The sequence below is a fragment of the Procambarus clarkii genome, chromosome 13 (genome assembly GCF_040958095.1).
Source record: "Procambarus clarkii isolate CNS0578487 chromosome 13, FALCON_Pclarkii_2.0, whole genome shotgun sequence".
Classification (NCBI taxonomy): domain Eukaryota; kingdom Metazoa; phylum Arthropoda; class Malacostraca; order Decapoda; family Cambaridae; genus Procambarus; species Procambarus clarkii.
Genome location: NC_091162.1, coordinates 34453772 through 34464597, shown reverse-complemented (window position 1 = coordinate 34464597; position 10826 = coordinate 34453772). Strand labels below are relative to the sequence as shown.

The 10826-nt window shown below is 36.2% G+C and overlaps 1 long non-coding RNA gene across 1 annotated transcript; it reads left to right on the top strand.

The window, feature by feature from the left end:
• The first annotated feature begins 514 nt into the window (after positions 1-514).
• On the top strand, positions 515-9373 carry LOC138364502 (uncharacterized). The gene is made up of 3 exons (XR_011228418.1): positions 515-636; positions 5681-5787; positions 8717-9373. It is a non-coding gene; the product is annotated as an uncharacterized lncRNA (long non-coding RNA).
• Positions 9374-10826: the final 1453 nt, after the last annotated feature.

The following is a 10826-nucleotide window of genomic DNA, read 5'->3' as shown; positions in this document are numbered from 1 at the left end:
CTTATCTATCCCTATCATTCTTATGGCGTTTGTGCTTGGGGTTCAACCTCTGCAAACTACCTCAAGCCCATCATCATCCAGTAAAAATCTGCTATCAGGACAATAAATAACTCTACCTTCAGACAACACACAGCTCCCTTGTTCAAATCCTTAAACATGCTAAACAAATTCACTCCATACATTCTCCTGTGTAAATTACGTTTATAAAGCCCTTTTTCTAACTGCAAACCCTGTTCTGAAACTCTTCCTGGACAGATGTAATAGAACACATGGCCACGTCCCCACCAGACATAAATATCTCTTTGATATCCCCAGAGTCAAACTTAATCTATGTAAACACTCTATGTAAATAAAGGGACCTAGTCTATGGAACTCACTCCCTTATAATGATTTGAAAAGCTGTCCAACTTCTGCCATATTCAAAAATAAAACCAAAAAGTACCTGTAGTACTTTTTAAGTACGAGGGAGTAATGCGCAAAGCGTCCCTCACCTGTGACGTCACAGCGTCACCTGACGCCATATCAACACATCGGCCATTTTGTCGTCAGTTCAGTCATGGCGAGGACTAACCCTTCATGCAAACTGCACCTACTATCAAGAAGAAGAAGATTTTGTGTTCCACCGATAGTATTATCGTAAGTAAGCACTTATATTTTATATTTTATTAAATTAATTGATTCTATTTTTCTGTAATAAAGGTCCAAAGGGTTGTTAAGGAACAAGGGTGTAGCGATACCGACGCTCAGTGCGCTCAACTCACACCAAAGTATCACCTGTGTAGCTTCTGTAATTAGTGTTAATTAGTTATGCTATAAGATAATGAAGCGAGTATAAGATTAACTCGCTACAAGGGTACTGTGTTGGGAGGTGAGGGCTGTTACTGGTGTCTGTGGGGATGTGAGGACTTGTACCAACCACTATCACCACCAGTACCTTGTCTTGCATCCTGCTTAGTATTCCTATTGAGATATGAAGTATTATTGCATTCATATAATTATTCATTCATTGTCATTACTATTTTTATGGGCTATGTTCTGTTACCCTAATGCTTTTTACCCCTGGGCATGTCCATTTACTCTCCAGCCCTTCACAAGCCACTGCTGCACCCCCTCCATGCCCATACTTACTGTGCTTATTCTTACAGGACTGCACTGCATTATGTGGTGCTCACTGCCTGGACACCTTGATACATGCATTATAGGGTTCTGGTAGTTGTTCTACTCACCAAGCCCTTCCAAGGCCAGGCTTGACATGTGAGAGCTTGGTCCAACAGGCTGTTGCTTGGACAGGCCCCTCAGGCCCACATATCCACCACAGCCTTGTTTGTCCGGCACTTCAAAATCAAATGTTTATTTACGTAAGGTACATACATATTTTTAGGTAAGGTACTCTTTATTTGGGTAAATTTATCTTCGTAGTATTTAGCTTTGGCTCGTCTAATTATCTTGGATAGCAATAACGAGTAATTCTTTGAGAATTCTTTGGAGACAATTCCTAACCTATACTTCTCCCAACCTATACTTCTTCTCAAGGTCATCTTCACTTCTTGAAGATGTTCAGGTTTTCTCTTGAAGATGTCGACGGTTGTTCCAGCAATACTGTATTTCTTTTATTGCTGAAAACCTGTTTTCAGCCATAAAAAAATAATCCTGAATCCAGAAAAAAATCCCTTTTGTATCGTCTGGAAATTTTCAAATATTGCTGATCAAACCTGAGTCTAAATTATTTGTATATATTATGAATTACAGAGGTCCCAGGACAGGGTTTTTAGGCACTCCACTTACATTTTCCCACTCTGACTTAACCCCCATTTATACAAACTCAGTCTTATCTTTTAGCTAATAATTTATTGTACACACCATACTCAGCCTGTGTAGGGTAGTTTATTGTGCATGTGTAGTATATATATTTGTGTAGTATATTTGGTATATTTAATGCCTCTAACCTCTCCTCATAGTTCTTGTCCTTCAGTTCTGGGAGCCACTTAGTAGCATGTCTTTGCACCTTTTCCAGTTTGTTTATGTGCTTCTTAAGATATGGGCACCATACAACCGCTGCATATTCCAACTTTGGTCTAACAAAAGTCGTGAACAATTTCTTGAGTATTTCGCCATCCATGCATTTAAAAGCTCTGAATATTATCCTTTACCTGCAATTGGTTGTTGCTGTATTTATAGAATATGATTTGCTCTACTTTACATTTGTTTGTTCCTTTTTTTCAAAATTTCTTTCTGCCTCTCTCCTCACTGCCGTGTAGTTGTTTCTCTTTGTATTACTGGTATGTTTGGGGGTTTGGCCTCTTCGTATATTGATTCCATTTTTGTGTCTTTTGGTCTCTGTCCGTCTTGAAATTTCAGTTGAACAAATCCTGTTTCCTAGTTCTGCATCTTTGTTTTGGTATAAATGTTTTTGTTCCTTTATCATATATTTCACAAAATTGACATACTGTGCATTAATTCATCTCAATTACTTCCTTTCCTAACAGCAAGCCTTTCCAGTAAAATTCTTTGAATTCTTTTCTGACTTCTGGCCTAATGTTTGTTTTATCCTAGTGTGTATGATGCCTAGCGTGTGTCTGGTGCCTGTTGTGTTAAACCGAAGATAAATGCATAAGTATAGGTCAGTAATTTCTCCAGCTTTGAAAGGGGCTTTCATTATGCAGCAGTATTCCACTCTAGAGAGCACTAGCGTCTTGAAAACTATCATCATCGGTATAGCATCTCTAGTGTGAAAAGTTCTTGTTATCTATCCTGTCATTTTTCTTGCAGTTGTGACGGCTACTTTATTGTGTTCTTTAAATGTAAGGCCTTCTGACATCAGTACACCCAAATCCTTTACGTTGCTTTTCCGTTCAATGTTATGATTTGACTGAGTTTTGTAAGTGGTTTCCGTTTTTATATTTTTTATTTTTTCCGTAGCGCATGAGCTGAAACTTATGTTCGTTAATCACCATGTTATTTTCTGTAGCCCATAGAAAGACCTGATTTACATCTGATTGGAGGTTTGCCGTGTCCTCTATGTTGCCTACTCTCGTGAAGATTCTAGTGTCATCTGCAAAGGATGATCAAGTACTATAGGTTGTGTCCTTGTCTATGTCCGATATGAGGATGAGAAAAAGTATTGGAGCAAGCACAGTACGCTTGGGGACTGAGCTCTTTACGGTTGATGGTCCAGATTTTATTTTGTTGACTACTACACATTGGGTTCTATTAGTCAGGAAGTTGTATATCCATCTGCCTATTTTTCCGGTAATTCCTTTTGAACGCATTTTATGTGCAATAACACAATGGTCACATTTGTCAAAGGCTTTTTTTTGTCAAAGCGTTTTGTTTGTCTTCCATGGCATCTAGTGCCATGTCAGAGTGGTCCAGCAACTGTGATAGGCAAGAGCGCCCTGTTCTGAAACCATGTTGTCTGGGGTTATGGAGATGCTGTGATTCCATGTATTTTGTGATCTTACTTCTTAGCATTCTCTCAAAGATTTTTATGATGTGCGATGTTAGTGCTATCGGTCTGTAGTTTTTTGCCTCTGCCTTATTTCCTCCTTTATGGGGCGGTGCTATCTCTGCGGTTTTTAGTATGTCAGGGACAATGCCAGTATCTTGGCTTTGTCTCCAAAGAATGTGAAGGGCCTGCGATAACGTTTTTTACAGTTCTTGATGAATATAGAGTTCCAAGAGTCAGGGCCTGGTGCAGAGTGCATAGGCATACTGTCTATGGCTTCTTCAAAATCCAGTGGGGATAGGATCACATCTGATTTATGATTTGATGTTGGTATCATATCCATGAAAAATTCATTTGGGTTATCAATCAGATGGATGGAGAGCTACACTCGTGGTGTCCCATTTTCCCAGCACTCTTTGTCATATAATGCTTTGAAACTTTTGACGGATTTGGCCTCCACCACCTTCTCACCTAACATGTTCCAACCGTTTACCATTCTGTTTGCAAAAGTGAATTGTCTTACATTTCTTCGGCATCTTTGTTTAGTTCGTTTAAATCTATAACCTCTTGTTCTTGAAATTCCAGGTCTCGGGAAATCTTCCCTATCAAGTTTATCAATTCCTGTTACTGTTTTGTACGTAGTGATCATATCTCCTCTTTTCCTTCTGTCTTCTAGTTTGGAATATTTAATGCCTCTAATGTCTCCTCATAAATCCTGCCCTTCAGTTTTGGTATGAATGTTTGTGTGCCTTCATCGTATATTTTGCAAAATATGGAATACATCTCATTTACTTTACTTTAAGAATATGGTTCGATCAATTAAAAACCCTCTTGTTCAAATTGCAAAGAGACTGAAAGAGATGCAGCATGCTCAATGGATTATATATTAGTGATTATTATTAGGATTATATATTAGTGAATCATATTAGTGATTCAATTATTGTCATAAAACAATAAACAAATAGTTTTGGTGTTATTACACTCTATTCACAGGTTATATATAAGTATCTGCATGTTTTGTTCACCATTACAAACCACTAAGTTGGTTTGATTTTTGTTGAGATTGTTATTTATGATAAGATTCCTTACGTTATCTGAGAATGAAGCTATGTCGGTATTGGGAAATCTATAGATGGCACTTATAGTCAAGGAGGATTTAAGGGATTTACTGGAGAACTTGGCAAAGGTATATTCACAATAGTCGTCTCTATTACTAATGAGACTATTGCAGATGAAGGTATCTTTGTAAGATATTGCTATGCCACCTCCTTTTTTTATTAGGCCTGCAGTTGTGAATGGCTTTATTATCACCTTCATTGTATTATCACCTGACCTAATGCGGGTATAAAATCAACTAATATATATATATATATATATATATATATATATATATATATATATATATATATATATATATATATATATATATATATATATATATATATATATATATATATATATATATATATATATATATATATATATATATATATATATATATATATATATATATATATATATATATATATATATATATATATATATATATATATATATATATATATATATATATATATATATATATATATATATATATATATATATATATATATATAAAATTTTAACCAAAAAACTTGATATTTTTCATATTTGGAACCATTCCATAATCCCAAGCATAAATGATTATATTTCTATCACTTGCTCTTAAGATTGTTTCATTTAATAGAGGTTGGGCATAATTGTTCTCTGCTGCTAATAGAACTGACTGACTTAGCTATAGGAAAATGTAAAATTAATTGGTTTATCCATTACAGTATTTTGCAGTTTATTTCATGATCCTGTGCTCAATACTTGCATAAATAGTAGATTACAAAATGCATTTTTATATCATTAGTATTGAATAATAATAATGCAAATAATTGACTTATAAATGATGTACAATTAATTGGTAGGTGATATTATATTATTAATATTTTTTCATTCTTGCAAAGCCTTAACAAAGTCATTAACATGTTAATATAAACTTGATCACCTTCCACTTATTTTCTCATGTGCTACCTACATGTACAAAACCTTATTCCTAAATGCATATTTTGTTCTGAAACTTGTCCTTTATATGTTGTGTATCACCATCTCTGGAGAGTTTTATCTGATTGATGTATAAATTACTTTTAATTTTACAGAATATTATTGTTATACTGAATTTATTATTATATAAATAACTTAATTTTACAGAATCATCTATCAACGCACATCCACAAGTTGAGGAGGAGGATGTGACCTTCCAGATGTCTGAAGTACTGAAACAGGCACCAAACAGGCCTGGTGGATCTAGGTACAAGGTAAAATAATTTAATTTTTTTTTTTTTTTTTTTTACTAATTGTCCGATATATATATATATATATATATATATATATATATATATATATATATATATATATATATATATATATATATATATATAATGTGTCGTACCTAGTAGCCAGAACGCACATCTCAGCCTACTATGCAAGGCCCGATTTGCCTAATAAGCCAAGTTTTCTTGAATTAATGTTTTTTCGACTACCTAACCTAACATTTTCAGCTACCTAACCTAACCTATAAAGATAGGTTAGGTTCGGTCATATATCTCTATTAATTTTAACTCCAATAAAAAAAGAATTGACCTCATACATAATGAAATGGATAGCTTTATCATTTCATAAGAAAAAAAATAGAGAAAATATATTAATTCATGAAAACTTGGCTTATTAGGCAAATCGGGCCTTGCATAGTAGGCTGAGAAGTGCGTTCTGGCTACTAGGTACGACATATATATATATATATATATATATATATGTCGTACCTAGTAGCCAGAACGCACTTCTCAGCCTACTATGCAAGGCCCGATTTGCCTAATAAGCCAAGTTTTCATGAATTAATGTTTTTTCGACTACCTAACCTACCTAACCTGACCTAACCTAACTTTTTCGGCTACCTAACCGAACCTAACCTATAAAGATAGGTTAGGGTAGGTTAGGTAGGGATGGTTAGGTTCGGTCATATATCTACGTTAATTTTAACTCTAATAAAAAAAAATTGACCTCATACATAATGAAATGGGTAGCTTTATCATTTCATAAGAAAAAAATTAGAGAAAATATATTAATTCAGGAAAACTTGTCTTATTAGGCAAATCGGGCCTTGCATAGTAGGCTGAGAAGTGCGTTCTGGCTATTAGGTACGACATATATATATATATATATAATATGTATGTGTGTGTGTAATTACCTAAGTGTAGTTAAAGGATGAGACCGTCTTCCCAGCACTCTTTGTCATATAACGCTTTGAAACTACTGACAGTCTTGGCCTCCACCACCTTCTCACCTAACTTGTTCCAACCGTCTACCACTCTATTTGCGAAAGTGAATTTTCTTATATTTCTTTAGCATCTGTGTTAAGCTAGTTTCAATCTATGACCTCCTGTTCTTGAAGTTCCAGGTCTCAGGAAATCTTCCCTGTCGATTTTATCAATTCCTGTTACTATTTTGTATGTAGTGATCATATCACCTCTTCTGTCTTTTAGTTTTGGCATATTTAATGCCTCTAACGTCTCCTCGTAGCTCTTGCCCTTCAGTTCTGGGAGCCACTTAGTAGCATGTCTTTGCACCTTTTCCAGTTTGTTGATGTGCTTCTTAAGATATGGGCCAACTTCTGTTGTTGGGCACCACACAACAGCTGCATATTCTAGCTTTGGCGTAACAAAAGTCATGAACAATTTCTTTAGTATATCACCATCCATGTATTTAAACGCAATTCTAAAGTTAGAAAGCGTAGCATAGGCTCCTCGCACAATATTCTTTATGTGGTCCTCAGGTGATAGTTTTCTATCTAGAACCACCCCTAGATCTCTTTCTTTATCAGAATTCTTTAAAGATTTCTCACATAATGTATAGGTTGTGTGGGGTCTATGTTCTCCTGTTCCACATTCCATAACATGGCATTTATTAACATTAAATTCCATTTGCCAAGTGGTGCTCCATATACTTATTTTATCCAGGTTTTCTTGAAGGGCATGACAATCATCTAAATTTCTTATCCTTCCTATTATCTTAGCATCATCAGCAAACATGTTCATGTAATTCTGTATACCAACTGGTAGATCATTTATGTAGACAATAAACATCACTGGTGCAAGAACTGAACCCTGTGGTACTCCACTTGTGACATTTCTCCAGTCCGATACATTGCCTCTGATTACTGCCCTCATTTTTCTATGTCAGAAAATTTTTCATCCATATTAGAAGCTTACCTGTCACCCCTCCAATATTTTCCAGTTTCCAGAACAACCTCTCTATGTGGAACTGTCGAATGCCTTTTTTAGGTCCAGATAGATGCAGTCAACCCAACCATCTCTTTCCTGTAATATATCTGTTGCTCGATCATAGAAACTGAGTAAATTCGATACACAGGATCTTCCAAATCGAAAACCATACTGTCTGTCTGAAATTATATCATTTCTCTCCAGGTGTTCTACCCATTTAGTTTTAATTATTTTTTCCAATATTCCAATTCCAATTTTTTCCAATAATGTGTGTGTGTGTATGTATATTTGTGTTGTTGAATATGACCGAAAGTCATAGTCTTTCTGCCCCTCTCCTTACTGCTATTGTTGTTTCTCGCATCTTTGTATTGCTTGTATGTTTGGGCAATTTTTCCCCTTTTTCTAGTTCTGCATCTCTGCTTTAGTATAAATTTTGTTGTGCCATTATCATATATTTCACAAAACTTGACATACATCTCATTTACTTCATGTCCTAACAGCAAGTGTTTGTCAAATTCCTTAAGGAAATATCTGAGTTCCCCATAATGACCTCTCCACAAGTCAGGTTTTTCAACTGCTTCAAGCTCATTTTCTTCCAGATTATAATGCATTGCATACTTTATTCCCAAAAAGACATGGTCACTTTTACCCAAGTGACCATGTCACTTGGGTAAAAGGAGGGAGGTACCAAAGGAGGGAGGTACTGAATGATAAATATATCTTTCTCTTTCCTGGTAAATATAATATCCAGCATGGAGGGAACATCCCCTTCCCTCATCCTCGTAGCTTGTTTAACATGTAGAAACATGAATGTTTACAGGGTGAGGTTTACGAAATTATATATATATATATATATATAATTGGTCTCTGGTCTATATATATTATATATATATATATATATAAGTTTGTGTGTGTGTAATTTATATAAATAAATAATTAAATATTAATTTTGTTAATATCTTTTCAGGGAAAACTTGCAAGTACAATTCGTATACAAGAGGGGCAACAAGAGCCAGAGGATGTCTACTAAGAAAATATATAAGTCTTTATCCTCACACTCTTGATATATGGTCTTCTCTGGTCTCTTTATTTTCTCTCCTCACAAATGTCCCTTTTTTTATTTCTTTTACGTTTCTCTCCTGTTTTTCTTGTCCTTTAATCTCTCCTTTCCTCCTCTCTTCTAACACCTCTCGTTTCCTGTCTCTTCTAGCTTCTCTCTTCCTTTACTTTTTATATTTGTGGTATTCATTTATGTCATTTTTATCTTGTATATTTTTCTTGTATCTTTTTCTTATCTTGTGTTTCTCTTCCCCTTCTCTTCAATGATTTCTCATTTCTCTCCTCTCTCTGTTGTTTCTGTTCTGTCTTCTCTCTCCTTGCCTTAATTTTGTTCTGTCTCCTCTTTTGTTGTGTGTGTGTCTTTCTGTCTCTGTCTGTCTCACTCTCTCTCTCTGGCTCTCTTGCTCTCTCTCTCTCTCTCTGGCTCTCTCTCTCTCTGGCTCTCTCTCTCTCTGGCTCTCTCTCTCTCTGGCTCTCTCTCTCTCTCTGGCTCTCTCTCTCTCTGGCTCTCTCTCTCTCTGGCTCTCTCTCTCTCTGGCTCTCTCTCTCTCTGGCTCTCTCTCTCTCTCTGGCTCTCTCTCTCTCTGGCTCTCTCTCTCTCTCTCTCTCTCTCTCTCTCTCTCTGGCTCTCTCTCTCTCTCTGGCTCTCTCTCTCTCTCTCTGGCTCTCTCTCTCTCTCTGGCTCTCTCTCTCTCTCTCTCTCTCTCTGGCTCTCTCTCTCTCTCTCTCTGGCTCTCTCTCTCTCTCTCTCTGGCTCTCTCTCTCTCTCTCTCTGGCTCTCTCTCTCTCTCTCTCTGGCTCTCTCTCTCTCTCTGGCTCTCTCTCTCTCTCTGGCTCTCTCTCTCTCTCTCTTTCTCTCTCTCTCTCCCTCTCTCTCTCTCTCTCTCTCTCTCTCTCTGGCTCTCTCTCTCTCTCTCTGGCTCTCTCTCTCTCTCTGGCTCTCTCTCTCTCTCTCTGGCTCTCTCTCTCTCTCTCTGGCTCTCTCTCTCTCTCTCTGGCTCTCTCTCTCTCTCTCTGGCTCTCTCTCTCTCTCTCTCTGGCTCTCTCGCTCTCTCTGGCTCTTTCGCTCTCTCTGGCTCTTTCGCTCTCTCTGGCTCTCGCTCTCTCTGGCTCTCTCTCTCTCTCTCTCTGGCTCTCTCTCTCTCTGGCTCTCTCTCTCTCTCTCTCTGGCTCTCTCTCTCTCTCTGGCTCTCTCTCTCTCTCTGGCTCTCTCTCTCTCTCTCTCTCTCTCTGGCTCTCTCTCTCTCACTCTCTGGCTCGCTCTCTCTCTGGCTCACGCTCTCTCTCTCTGGCTCTCGCTCTCTCTCTCTGGCTCTGGCTCTCTCTCTCTCTGGCTCTGTGGCGCTCTCTCTCTGGCTCTCATATTTCATTTGATTTAAAAATGTCTGAGATTTTTTACTTAATCTAAGTTATATTGCATGGTGCTAATATGAATATTATACATGACTGTTTTTTCTTTTCTTTCTCTTTCTCCCTTTTTCTTTCTCTTTCTTTCCTTCTCTCTCTTTTTCTTTCTCTTTCTACATGAATATTATACTTGACTGTGTTTACATTCACTTGTAGATTTTTATTTTTAGTTAATTAGTCCTAAACTTTTGATTAATAGATTTTTATTATTAGTCATAGAAAAACTATAGTGTTATATGTATACTCGGAAAATTTTACTTGTTTTAGTTTTAAGTAACAATAACTGCTTATAACGTCAGACTGATCTCAGCATGACATGAATCACAGGCTGCTTGATCACAAAATCTATTGTGTTCACATATTGCATATATAGATTTTTAAATTTTTACTTTTATATTCTGTTATAGATATAGTCTATATATTTCGAGCTATTACATATATTTTGTTGTATTACTCATTCTTAATTAAATAAATATAATATTTTAATTCTCTTTTTGTACCCTATTTATTTGTAATTTACACATACATATATAGGATGTCCATTTCTATCTCAGATATGTCTTCTTTCTTTCTCTCCCTTTCTATTTCAGATATGAATTACAAAATTATTA